Below are 15,180 nucleotides of genomic sequence, written 5' to 3' on the forward strand. Positions count from 1 at the left end.
ATTGTAATATTGTGATTTATAAGAAATATACATTTGGTTATTTAGATGAATATATATCTTGTGTATATTCAGTCTGCATTTACAGGTCCTGGCTCGAAGCTCCCAAAACTATTGGAATTTCCCAAGTAATAAGAGCAGTGGGATAATCTTTTGTCTTAATATTTGATCTTTTGTTCTCAGTTTCTGAAAATGCTTCAGAACCATAAAGGTGACATGGGTGTCTTGTTATTCATAGAAAGCCCTTTTCCACCAAAACTGGGTTTACCTAATGAGCTGACTTTTGGAAAGGATGGGGCTGGTTGCCAGAGGAACCAAGTATGAATAGAGATCTGGCACTTTCAGTCCTATGCCCTGATTTCTGGAGAGGGTAGAAGAGCTTGAAGTTGAATCAATCACCAATGCCCAATTATTTAATCAATCGTGTCTATGTTATAAAGCCTCCACATACACCCAAAACAATAGGGTTTGGAGAACGTCTGGGTTATGAACACATGACGATTTGCAAAGAGTGACACACTCAGAAAGGACATGGCAACTTCAATCCCTTTCCTCATATCTGTCCTATGCATCTCTTCCATCTGGATATTCCTGAGTTATCTCCTTTCATAATAAGTTGGTAATCTAGTGAGTAAACTGGTTTCCTGAATTCTGTGAGCCACTCAAGCGATTTAATCAAATGTGAGGAGGGGCTTGTTAGAAACTCTGACCTAGAGCCAGTTGGTCAGAAGTACAGTGATACCCTAGACTTGTAAATGTCATCTGAAGCCAGGCACTCTTATAGAATTAAGTCCTTGTGAGATCTGATGCTGTCTTCAGGTAGATAGTGTCAGAATTGAGTTGAATTGTAGGACACTCAGCTGGAATTAGAGCACTGCTTGGTGGTGTAGGGGTTGAACTGTCATATTTTGGAAATTGGGACCCAGGATTTTTAGTGTTATTCTATGATACTCTATTTGTTTTATCTTTTTTTTTTTTTTTTTACTAGATTTTATCATCGCTGTCAAGTTTAAGCTAGCCTTGGCTATACATTTATCTGAATTCTTACATTTAGTATATTTTCAGAATATCTCATTGGTTTTTCTTATTTTACATTTACTTTGTCCACAATACTATTACTTAATAAAAATAGCTTACTGGAGTTTGTTTCTCTTTTGCCCTCACACTGGAAATAGTATATGCAACTCTTTCAGCATTTAAAAGTTTAATATTTATTTTATGCCATCCTGTTGCCCAACAACTTAATATTTTTATTTCTTTGTTTTCACATATGTGATATGACTTATTTAAACAGCCTAGAAAATAATATAATGGAATACAAAAAGAATTATTTTGTTATCCATATCTAATGTCCACTCTATGTCTATGCCTACATTGCTAAAATATTTAATTTCAAATTACATTTCTGTATTGATAAACCTGGCTAATTTAGAGAATCAAAGCTTTTGAAACATAATTATAAAAACAATAGAAGGAAGAAATAAAGAACAAAAAGGAAGGAAGAAGGAATAAAAGGAATGAAGATGGAATAAAAGGAAAAAGGAAGGAAGACCTAGGCAAACAAAAATTAACATAACTTATGACAGTGATTTTAGAATTAATGGACAGGAATCCAAAACACTTAGGAAACACCAAAACTGATAAATATTAAAAAAATAGAAACCTAGGATCAGTCATCGCAACTTCTTACCAGACACATCTCCAGAGGCAAGGGAAACCAAAGCAAAAATGAACTATTGGCACTTCATCAAGATAAAAATCTTCTGCACAATGAAGGAAACAATCAATAAAACTAAAAGGTAACCTTCAGAATGGGAGAACACATTTGCAAATGACATATCTGATAAAGGGTTAGTATCTAAAATTTATGAAGGATTTATCAAACTCAACACCAAAAAACAGCATAGTAAAGAAATGGGCAGAAGACGTGAATAGACATTTTTCCAAAGAAGACATAATGATGGCTAACAGACCCATGAAAAGATGCTGAACATTACTCATCATCAGGGAAATGAAATACAAGTCAAATTGCAATGAGATATCTCCTCACACCTGTCATAATGGCTAAAATCAGCACACAAGAAACAACTGGTATTCACAAGGATGCTGAGAAAGGGGAACCCTCTTACACTGTTGGTGGAGATACAAACTGGTGCAGTTACTCTGAAAACGATACCGGAGTTTCCTCAAAGAGTGAAACATAGAACTACTCTATGATCCAGCAAACTGCACTACTAGGTATTTACCCAAGGATACAAAATTGCTGACTTGAAGAGATACATGCATACACCCTGATATTTATAGCAATATACCAACAATAGCCAAACTATGGAAAGAGCCCAAATGTCCATTGACTGACCGATGTACACACACACACACACACACACACACACACACACACAGTGGAATATTACTCAGCCATAAAAAAGAGTGAAATCTTGTCATTTACAACAATGTGGATGGAGCTAGAGTGTATTATACCAAGCAAAATAAGTCAGTCCGAGAAAGACGAATACCATATGATTTCGCTCATATGTAGAATTTAAGAAATGAAACAGATGAACATGGGGGAAAAAGAGAGAGAGGCAAATGATAAAAGACTCTTTTCCTTTTTAAATTTGTTTTATGTTTATTTATTTTTGAGAGAGAGAGAGAGAGAGAGAGAGCACAAGTAGGTAAGGGGAAGAGAGAGAGGGAAACAAAGAATCTGAAGCAGGCTCCAGGCTCTGAGCCATCAGCACAGAGCCCTCCACGGGGCTTGAACCCACAAACCGGGAGATGGTGATCCAAGCCAAAGTCAGACGCTTAACCAATTGAGCCACCCAAGCACCCCAAACAACTGTTACATATAGAGAACAAACTGAAGGTTGCTGGAGGGGAAGTGGGGGGAGATGGTTTAAAGGGTTGATGGGTATTAAGGAGGGTACTTGTGATGAACACTGGGTATTGTATGTAGGTAATGAATCACTGGGCTTTATTCCTGAAAGTAATATTATACTATATGTTGACTAACTGAAATTTAAATAAAATCTTACAAATGTGTATATATTATATATGTATAATGGACAGGAATTTAAAATAATTGTGGTTAATATGTTAAGGGCCTCATGAAAAGTAGACAACATCCAAGAACTGATGGGTAATATAAGCAAAGAGTGACACATTTTAGGAAAGGATCTATCTATTTATCTATCTACATATATATGTACATATATACATATTCCTAAAAATACATATATATGTATATATATATATACACACACATATATACATATATATATACACACATATATATGTATATACATATACATACATATATACACACATATACATATGTATGTATATGTCTATACATACATACATATACACACACACATCTAGGCATATCATATTCAAAGAACAGTAAAGCAAAAAAAAAAAAAAACCAAGAAAAAAATAAAACATTTTGCAGAAGGACAAAAATAAAAATATCTTTCACATAAAGGAATGAAAATAATAACTAAAACTTACTTCTCATCAAAAATCATGTAAGCAAGAAAAGAAATATTTAAAGCATTTAATTAAAAACAATAAGGGGGTGCCTGGATGGCTCAGTTGGTTAAGGATCCAACTCTTGATCTTGGCTCAGGTCACGATCTCATTGTTCATGAGACTGAGCCCTGCATCAGGCTCTGCACTGATAGCATGGAGCCTGCCTGGGATTCTCTCTTTCCTTTTCTCTGCCCCTTCCCCACTCTCTGTCTCTTTCTCTCTCCCTCTTTCTCTCTTTCTCAAAATAAATAAATAAACTTTTAAAACAAAACAAAACAAAACACCAACCTAGAATTCTTCATTGAGAAAAATTATCCTTCAAAATGAAGGTGAAATAAAGACTTTCTCACATAAAGAAAAAGAGAGGGGGAGGGAGGGGGAGTAGGAAGGAGAGATAGAGGATTCTTAGAAGAAATGTTTGAAGCTGTTATTCAGAAAGGAAGACAATTACATAGGTCAGAAACCTGGATAAACAGGAATTATCAGAGAAGGAATAAATGAAGGTAAAATGAATTATATTTTTCTTTGTCCTAATTGATCTCAACACTGACTCTTTGTTTAAACAAATAACTTTATCAGTGTAATGGGTAACTGAGTGATTATAGCATATGGACAAGTGAAGTTAAAGACAGCAATATCATAAGGAATAGGAGGAAAGAATTGGGAATACTATTATAAGGTACCTGCACTAAAAGAGGGGCATCACATAATAATATAGGAATCAATTCTCCAAGAATGTGTAATTATTAACATGTATGCATATATATAACAAAAGAGCTCAAAATATACTGGGAAAAAATTGATAGGACTACAAGGAGAAAGAGACAAACCTAGTATAATATTTGGGCAATTCAGTATGTTTCTTCAGTAATTAGTGTACTGATAATGTAGAAAATGAGTAAGGATATAGCTAAGTAGTATAGTAAGGAAGAGAGTTATTAATCAATAAAATCTAATTGACATTTATAAAATACTCCACCTAAAAACAGAATACTTTCTCAAGTTTACATGAAGGATTCATCAACACAGACAAATTTTGGACCATAAAACACATTTGAACAAATTTCAAAGAAGAGAAATCATACAAATATTTTCCAGATCACAAATTAGACATCTATACCAGAAAGTTAGAAATTCCAAAATATTTGGAGATTAAACAACACATTTCTAAGTAATGGATTAAAAAAGAAGTTTCAGGATGCCTGGGTGGCTCAGTTGGTTGAGCACCCAACCTCAGCTCAGGTCATGATCTCATGGTTCGTGGGTTTGAGTCCCGCATTGGGCTACAGCTCTCAGGGCCTGAAGCCTGCTTCAGATTCTGTGTCTCCCTCTCTCTGTGCACTTCCCCCACTCATGCTCTGCCTCTCTCTCCTTCAAAAAATAACTAAACATCAAAAAAAACTAAAAAAAATAAATAAATAAAATAAAAAAAAGTTTCAAGGGAGAATTTTAAATATCTACAATAAAAATGATAATGAAACATCAAGATTTGTGGAATTTAGTGAAAACAGTGCTTAGAGATAAAATTATAGTATTAAATTCATATATTAAAAAAGGAAGATCTAAAAGTCAATAATCTAAGTGTCTATCTTAGAAAACTAGAGAAAGGAGAACAATTTAAAATCAAAGAAAGCAGAAGAAATAATAAAATTATAGCAAAATAAATAAAAGTAAAAACAAGGAAATAGGAAAAAAATCAATGAAGTCAAAAGTTAGTTCCTTGAAAAGAAAAGAACAACTGATAAACTTTAGCCACGTTAACTAAGAAAGCAAAGATACAAATTATCAATATTAGAAATGAAAGAGGGGTGCGTGGGTGGTTCAGTCAGTTGAGTGTCCAACTTCAGCTCAGGTTATGATCTTGTGGTACACGAGTTTGAGCCCCATGTTGGGCTCTGTGCTGACAGCTCAGAGCCTGGAGTTTGCTTTGGATTCTGTGTCTTCCTCTCTTTATGTCCCTCCCCTATTTGTCCTCTGTCTCTCTCTGTCTCAAAAGTAAATAAACGTTAAAAAAAATAAATAAATGAAAGAAAAGTTGTCACTAATGATTTCATAAACTTTAAATGGATAGTAAAGGAATTATATGAGCAAATTTTTGCCCAAATAGTTAATAACTTAGATGAAATGGACCAATTTTTGGAAAGATTAAGATTATCAAAACTCACACACAAAGATATAGATAATCTAAGTAGGCCCATGTCTATTAAAGGAATTGAAAGAAATCACCATGGCTAGATGGTTTTACTTATGGATCATGTTGAGAGTATGTAACTTTGAGATGACTTAAACCTTTGTTTACATATGCTTCATATGTCTTTTTTTTTCTTCATATGTCTTCAAAGTAATATCTATACCTCACTGTCTGACTGGAAATATTATATATATTTTTTAATGCAGCCATATTATTACTGCAAAGGGTCTCCTTAAATTGTCATATGCTTGACACTGAAGGTTTTTTGTTTGTTTGTTTGTTTGTTTGTTTGTTTTTGAGAGAGAGAGAGCACAGTCAGGGGAGAGGCAGAGAGAGAGAGAGGGAAAGAGAAATCCTAAGCAGGCTCCATGCTGTTAGTGCAGAGCATGATTCAGAGATCGAACTCACGAGCCATGAGATCATGACCTGAGCTAAAACCAAGAGTTGAATCCTTAAACAACTGAGCCACCAGGTGCCCCTTGACACTGAAGTTCTTAAGTAAACTTCAGTCATTGTTACAATGTAGATAAATGATGATTAGTTGAAGATGCACCAACCGCAGATTTTGAGAAACCTCTGAATTCATGACAAAGTTGCTAACTGGCACGTTTGTTACTCCTAAGACTCTTTAGTACTGTCACAAATTAAGGGTTGCTTTCTCATTTTATGCTACTCCTTCCCCATCCTTGTAGCTCACCTCAGGCCTACCTCAACAGGAAGTTCCTGCCAGAGTGAGGCTCTGACTCTTGTGGGAAAATAGAGTAGTATTCCCCTTACACCTTCCTGAATGCCACTCCATCAGTTTCCTCATCTTTTCCAGCCTCTGGAGGCAGCCTACACTACTTGGCTTCCTTCCTCCATTTTCAAAGTCAAAATGGAAGGTTGAGTCCTTCACCTAGCACATCACTCCAACCTTGCTTCCATCACCACATCTCATTCATTCTATTGTTGACAGCATGTTTTGTTTTTGACCCAGGTGCCTCATAGCTCCCATAAACTTCCATGAACTATGGCAGACGATTTATTATCTTACAAGTAGGGTGAAACCTCAGATTCCTCACAGTTCTTGATATTAAAGGGGGTCTCTAGCTTTCATTTTAGCTTTCAATTGTTGATTAATCACATTAAGTCTTTCATTATCTTTTCTCAGTAAACATATTGTTCCTAGCAACAGCCACACTGGTTTTATTTAGCTCTGTATTCTGATGACATAGAGGGATGCCCAGAACATACTAGGTTCAGAACATTGTTAAATAAATGCATGAAAAAATGTATTATATAGACTCATTCTGAAGCTAAGAAACTTTAACACAAAGAAGAGTGTCAAAAATATATGAACAGAATCTTATCTTTTTTCACATAGATCCTTGAAAAAAGGACACAGTCCTAGATAGTCAAATCAGAGATTTGGAATGGCAAGAATTTAGCATCCAGCTATAACTACCTTCCTCACTTATGTCAAGGGTCAATTGGCCTATGCAATGTCTTTGGGTGTGAGTGATAATGATGAAGTAAAATTGCTCAGCTACTATATTAGGGCTCTCCAGATAAAACGGGACCAATGGGATATATACATATATAAAGATATTTACTATAAGGAATTAGGTCACGTGATTACAAAGCTGCTACATCCTGAGATCTGCATAGTGACTCAGTAAACTGGAGATACAGGAAAGCTGATGGTATAGCTCCAGTCTGAGTCTGGAAACCTGACAACCAGGAGAACTGATGTTGTGGTTCCAGTCCAAAGGCTGCAGACTCATGACCCAGAAATAGCTGATATTTTACTCAGAGTCTAAAAGTAGTGAAGAGCCCTTGTCCCAGTCTGAAGTCAGACATGCAGGAAAGATCCTCTCTTATCCAGGTCCCGGACAGAGAAGGAGTCAACGTTTTTGTTTTATGCAGGCCTTCAACTGATCAGATGATCCACATTCACATTAGGGAAAGCAATCTTTACTCAGTCTGCCAATTTAAATGCTAACCTCATCCCAAAACACCAGCACAGAAACTCCCAGAGTAATGTTTGACCAAGTATGAGGGCACCTGTAACGAAGTCAAGTTGACACATACATTAACCATCATAACTACCTATCTGGTGATTCATGGGAAAACTTTTGGGCATAAATAAAGAGAAAAGTACACCCTGTGTACTTACAGCTCTGCTGTTGTACAAACTTTACAAAACAAAGGCCTAGAAACAAAGGCTATCGCTTTCAGGAAGACTTCCCTACCATGACTGACAGATACCATTTCTTTCTCTTCCCACATGATTCTTATCTGTAGAAATAATATTCTATTTAAACAAAACCTGATTCTTTATGAAAATCCTTTGCCAAATCTTGGCTTTTACATTAGTCTTTTGGGAAAAGATTACGACACTGATTATTGATATTTTTTTACTCTCTATTTTTTTATTTTCTGGTATGAAGCTGAGTGTCCTGCACATAGTAATCCATCAACAAATGTTTGTTAAGTAGGTGAAAATATGATTATAACTAAATGTTTCTGTAAGGAGACTAGAGAAACAGGTAAAACAGCCTGATATTAATCTATCTTACAGAAGGAGAGGGTACTGCCTAAAGATGAGTCCGTGTTTAATATAGTAAAACAATAAACTTGAACAGTTACACATCCTTTCACTTCAGCTTTAACCTTTATTCTGGAACAGAACTGAACCGGATATGCCAAAGCTACTGTTTCTGTTCAAACATACCCTTGGTAACTATGCACTCTCCTTTTAAAAAGCATATCTTTGAAGACACATCTTTCACAAGCCTGACACAACAATCTAACCAGAGTAGAAAATATAAGCACTTGGGTTTCAGAAGCTTTCACAAACATGCAAAGAGGACGGTACATGACATCCTTTACGCTACTCAGAGAGAAGCAGGTCACCAGCGGCTACTCTTGCATGGTGCGGAACTCTGAGCAAACACTGATTTCATATGACTCAGCCAGTGTAAGAATGTTATGTACTCACACGTAAAATGGTTGAGAAAAAGAAAACCAAATAAAGCCTGTAGAAAAGATGACAGCACTTATTTATATTTGATAACCTCTTAGCAAAGCTGAGCAAAAGCAGAAAAAAAAAAACCTCAAAAATACAACTTTTACAAAACACAGGAATGAAAACATCAACAACGATACAAACTGCTGCACACATGTGTTCCAATTTGTCTTTTCATTCAAAGCATGTTTTTGAAGTATATATTTTTCTTTCCCCCTTACATGTAGCTGCCAAGATAATTTGACTTTATAAGTACAATGAATACTATTTATTGGCCAAGCACCACAAAAACTATATGAAATCTCCAGAAAATAGAGAAAAAATAAATTTAACACTGATCCTAAACATTCTACAAGTTCCTTTAGGTTATTTGATACTTGTATTCTTATTTTTTTTTTCTTTTTCTCCCATACATAACTAAACATGTGCATGATTTGGGTAATCTACTTTTTGTTGTTCAATAATAAAAATATTTTTTGTTGAGTTGATGAAGGAAAGATTATCTTTAATCTGATTTTTTTGTTTTTTTTTCCTATTACTGTATAGAACTATTTAAATTATTACATTAATTATAATACTTAAATCTTACTGTAAGATGACAAATCATTCCAAATACTGGATTTATATATTTTTCTGAGAGAGTTGAGGCAATCATTGGGTAGATCCAGGTGAATTCGGTAATCTGAACATCTAGTAAATTTGGTCTGGAATCACCAATTCACTGGATATGATGTGGTCAACTATTTAGAAGTTCCAATTTCCAAGTAAAATTTTAATGAATCAGCAAGTACTTTTTATGTGCATACTTTTCAATTAGCAGCTGGCAGAAGTGGGTAGAATGTATTTATATATTACACTATGGTTCTGAAAAGGATTGGAAGCCCTTCAATTGTTTAAATCAACAGAAGCAGTTCCATATGTGTAAGTAAAATTTCTTTTTGTTTGTTTGTTTGTGCCAAAGAAAGAGGGATATGGGGAAGTAGGACACAAGAAAAGGAGGCAATGGAGGTTTGAAAAGATGACAAATCTGTGGCTTCAGGCTAACTTTGCATATCTTTCCCCCGCAGTGTGGGTCAGAGGGGCTTCCTCTCTATGGCATAAACTGCCTCTTCACTTCTCGGTTTATGGAGTCAATTCGGATTAAGCCTCTGGAAGCCCAGAAATAGAAAAGCATTATGAACAATACAAAGCAAATACAATTATATATGTACACAAATATATATATAGCATACACTTTTAATATGAAGAAATATTAAGAGATAAATGTTGAAGCTAAGACTAAAATATTCTCCTATGTGCTATCGGCTGCTGGCTTCCTAAAATAACAGTTACAAATCCATTCTGCTTTCAACAGGTGTTTTTAATCAAAATTCTCATATGATTTATCTGCTAAGGCCTTTCTGGTAAAAGGAAAGTTGTTTTTTATCCACAGCTTCTTTGAAGATCCAGGTATCTGGGCATATTCATGCCTAGATCTAGGCAGCTAGGATTCCATTCTGATTAAAAGTAATACATGGAGGGTGTGTGCATGTTGTGTACGCATTGTTCATGATAACATGGCAGGTAGCTCCACATTTCTCTTGATACATTAGGCAGGACTCACCACAGGAAACCAAGGAAATTTATTTTTACTTTCCTTTTACGTTTGTTTAGACAACAGTATTCTTCCTGTGTATTCAGAAGACTTGTTGCTGGTTATAGGCCTACCAATTGCCAGGAGCATTTAAAAGATTTTCAAATGGCCTTACATTGACTTTAGGGTATTTGTTAATGCCCTTGTCAATCACAAGCTTTAAAGCACTTTCACTGTGTGGCGCTCAGTGGCTTCTCTCCTTCACTGCCTTCACTATTTCTCCGACTCTCAGTGTTTTTTCATGAGGAGTGCACAGCTCCATGAGGTATGACTTTATATAAAACATTTGTATTTTTGCATTCGATGTAATATTTAGTGGCACAGAATTTGCCTTGATCATTGAGGGCTATTTCCCTAGCCTTTTTGCTATATAATGGAAAAGAAAAAGTTCATTATCCAGAGATTTATAATTTTACTTTGCATTTGATATTACATTTCTGCTCTAACCTCTGAACGTTCTATGATGTACTGATTTCAAAAAAAAAAGCACTGTGTATGAACAATGGAATGTGCATTTTAAATTGTATGGTAATTATCTGGTAATATCTTCTTGGGCTCTTTTCAATCAATGTTTCCTTCCAGCATATGACTATTGTAGGAATCTGCCTATTAAAATTCAAATTAGGTAACAAGGTGCAAATTGCCTCAAGAATGTTTTTTTTTTCCTCTTTTGCAAATTCTTCTTCATGTTTATAGCTCTCACAGTTGCTATACTTTCCATGATGCTGAATTTTCATATGAAATTATCGCGCAGATATGAATATGGTAGTTCTTAAATGAGAAACATGCACATTTCCGTCATGTTGCCTTTGAAATGGAAACTCAACTGGTTAGCACGTTAACTAGAGCATAAGAAGCTAATTAAGAATCCTCCTAAATCCTGAGGATGAGTTTAGTAGGGAAATATAAGTCAGTTTTCAAAGTTCTTAGTATCACATAAGTGAAATTTTTGATGGGGGCAATGTAGTAATCTCACTCCTGGGGCTTATGGATGTAGCCTGACTAAGTTGCTTATGAAAATGTGATTTCTCAGGGCTTTGGGCAAATTTGATTTAAGGAAAAAAGCCAAGGAATTTTTGATAGAGCGCTGAAATGACAGGTTAATATTATTGGGGAAAAAGTGGAAATGTACACTTTTCCATTTCAGTATTTCGATTTTGTCAATAGGATTGGCACTATAATTATCTCTGGATTAGTCACAGGCCTATATACTTGTTAAAAGCGAATATCAAGTAAACTGTAACTTGACAGGAAATTTGTTTTAAAAGATATGATGGGGAGGGGGCGAGAAGTTCAAACAGAGAAGAAGTCGAGCGTTTTAAAACTTAACTGCTGAAACTTAATATTACTTTTCAAAAGATGTGGTTGATAAAGACAGCTTCAGAGAGTCTCCACTTCCTCAAGAACCAGGAAGTTTCTAACAGTAAAAATATCACCAGTCAAGCCCTAGGAGGTTCCCAGAGTCTTCCTCCCCTGGGATTTAACCCACCTTCCATCCAGCACATGGCCTGTGACTCCTTCTAACACAGCAGAAGGACAACAGAAAGTATCTGTTGAATGGAAGGATATGAAAAGCTTTCTTCCTGCTTCTTTCTTCCATTCACTGATCTATCACTCTACTTATCGATCATAACCATAACCATCTACTATGGTTACGCAACTCATTAGGTAGGTGAAAAGTGTTTGCTGTGTTTTGTTCTTCTCTTCGTTTTGTTTGTTTGTTTGTTTTCTTAAACTGAAATTTGTTCCTCAACAGCAACGGTCACATTTAAAGATTTCAGTGAAAACAAAACAAAACAAAAAACAATAAAAACAGAACAAAGGTAGGCCAGATGAACAGACTATGACAAAAAACAACTATATATAGTTGATACAGTTTTTGGAGTAAAACATAGCTCCTTAATTTTTCCCCTACCCATACATTTTCCTATATATTTAGGATAAAAGTTGTTGAAGAGAAATGTAATCATTTTAAGGCAAAGTACAATGCATATTCAAAATATATATATAAAAAAGAGTCATTCCTTGAGGAATACTAGATATAATCTATAGTAGCCACAGATATACAATACAGAACTATGAAAACTTTAGAGCACACAGAAAATGAAAATTCTTCTTTTAGGAATGTAGTCCAAAGATATGCTTATTTGCACAAGATGTATACAAAGAATGATTAGAGTTGCTATAACAATGTTTTTAATGGCAAATTCTGAATAAAAATTAAAGGTTCAGCAAAAGGGGAATGATGATGGGATTTTAAAATTCATAATCACAGCATTTTTCCTTTTTAAAAAATACATATTCCAAGTTAAACTTGTCCCAAACTCTACACATTTTTGTTTTCAAAATTATGACATGAACACAACAGGGATGATAAAAGGCAAATAAGTGACAGATTAGACAAAATTCCAAAGTGACTATGAACAAAAATATCTCTCTACTTCTCGGTTTCTACATTTATAAATTAAACCCCATTCTTTGTCTTTGCAAGATTACAGTGAAAATTGAATTATCAGCATGTCAACTATGTCATACTACGTTTGGAATATGGTAAGTACCATAATCACAGTAGGCTCAACAAATGGTCATCTTACATTTTTTTTCTTTTAAAATTTTTTAACGTTTATTTATTTTTTGAGAGACAGAGAGTGACAGAGTGTGAATGGGGGAGGGGCAGAGAGAGAGGGAGTCACAGAACCCGAAGCAGGCTCCAGGATCTGAGGTGTCAGCACAGAGCCCAGTGCAGAGCTTGAACTCACAAGCCACAAGATCAAGACCTGAGCCGAAGTCAGATGCTTAACTGACTGAGCCACCCAGGTGCCCCCCATTCTTTTCTTTTATAATGCTTGTTTAATAAAAAACAAGCACTACTATATTAGCTTCATTCAGATTAGTGTATGATATAGTAAAAATAATAACAAATCAAAAAATTATCGTTGACCTCTGTTAGGGAATTTTTTTCTATTTTGCCTACCTATATAGCCCAGTAGGTGCTAAGATATTTAATTAAGTTCAATTAAATTGTTGACTACCTGTAATTTATTCTGCATTTTGCTAGGTGTTGGAGATAACAGAGGTGAGTACTACAGAGATTCTCTGGGCACTGTAAGAGAGGCAAATAAGTATAATGCACTGAAAAGTATAATATAGAAATAGATACAAGTCACAATGATACCACAGGGGAGGGTCTGCTTAACTAACCGTCTTGAAGAATGACAGAGCAGTCTTCCCAGAAGATACGACTTTTGAGGTGGGTTTAGAAGTTTAACCAGATGGATAAGGAGGCAGCAATTGCTAGCCCAAGGTCAAGACACAGAGAAAGCCATGTAAAATGCTTTCACATTTGGAGGAATAGTGAGCATATTTCCCACAGGAGCATAATATAAACAGGGAATGGAGAAATGGGCAATAGGGACTGAGAAGGAGGCTAGGGTCAGTGTCTGGAAGACCTTCAGGAAAACCCAAAGCCCTCTTATACAACTGCATTATATATTTTTTTGCTTCCTTTTGAGAAGCAGATGAGTTTAAAAATGTCTGTTTTTCTTAGGATGTTCCATTAAGAACTCTGTGACCCTCTTCTGAAAGATAAACTTTGCCGAGAAAATAGAAAATGTACAGTCTATAGCATCTCTGTGCAAAGTCTCCTTGTTTGGAGATCAGGCTGACTTGCCTTCGAAAATTCTGGTAGAGAAGATAAACTTGCCCTTAGTTGAAAAGATTAATGAACAGATGGCGTTGCTGTCCCATAAGTCTTCCCTAAGGGAAATAATAAAAGGGGTCACTTTTCTCCCCACCTGAGGAGCCACCTGGAAGTACCCATATAGGACTCGGCAGAATACAAACTCTTCTAATACTGACCCAGTGAGCCTTATCAGCCCTCTGGAATGTGTGTGACTAATATTGGAAGGCTCTTTAGCACCATCATGGATCGTGGATAATAAAAAAAAAAACAAAAAAAAAAAACAATAAAAACTGTTCCCTGGTCTTCCTTCCTTCCTTCCTTCCTTCCTTCCTTCCTTCTTAATAACTTCCCAATCTCTTCCATTGTTATTGGTTTGTTTAGGTTTTCTCTTCTGGAGTCAGTTTTGATAATTGCATTCAGGAATGAATTAAAAATATGCATTACTACTATTTGCCCATCTTACAGTCCTTGAGGTTTATGTTTTATATCTGCACTGCTCTCTCCATGTGTCCATTTTCCTATCTATGGGAAAAAATCCTACTTTGCAGGCTTCCTGGCTCAATATCCATTTGTCATCCACTCACAGGTTAGAGAGTAAGCAAGCTAGAATCAGCATATATAGCGTATAATATAGTGCAAAATTTATTAACTCCATAAGACAGGATATGGGTTTGGTTTTCCTCAACAAGATTTTACATAGATGAATTAGAATTAACTTTTTATTGTTTCTATATAGTTATGTTTCTATTGTTTAATTGGATACTCTTATATTGTAAGTAGGAAAAGACAACTATATTGCCATCCACTGATCCACTCATACATTATTCAACATACATGCAGGGACAATATTTTGTCACATATAATAAAAAAATGACAGTTGTAATTAACTACCTTAAAAATTGATAATAGGAATATCTTCAAACAAAAGAAAATCTCCCCTATGACCACGAAAAGTTATGACTAAGCCACTTCAGATCAAAATAATTGACGTTGTGCAGATGACAGAATTATTGCCAGTATATATATATATATATATATATATATATATATATATATATATATATAGAACAATCCATGATCAATAGTTATTGAACAAATAGCTATGGATAATACTTGAGGTAAACAGCATTAGCACTTTG

This window comes from Panthera tigris, chromosome C2 (genome assembly GCF_018350195.1).
Source record: "Panthera tigris isolate Pti1 chromosome C2, P.tigris_Pti1_mat1.1, whole genome shotgun sequence".
Classification (NCBI taxonomy): Eukaryota; Metazoa; Chordata; class Mammalia; order Carnivora; family Felidae; genus Panthera; species Panthera tigris.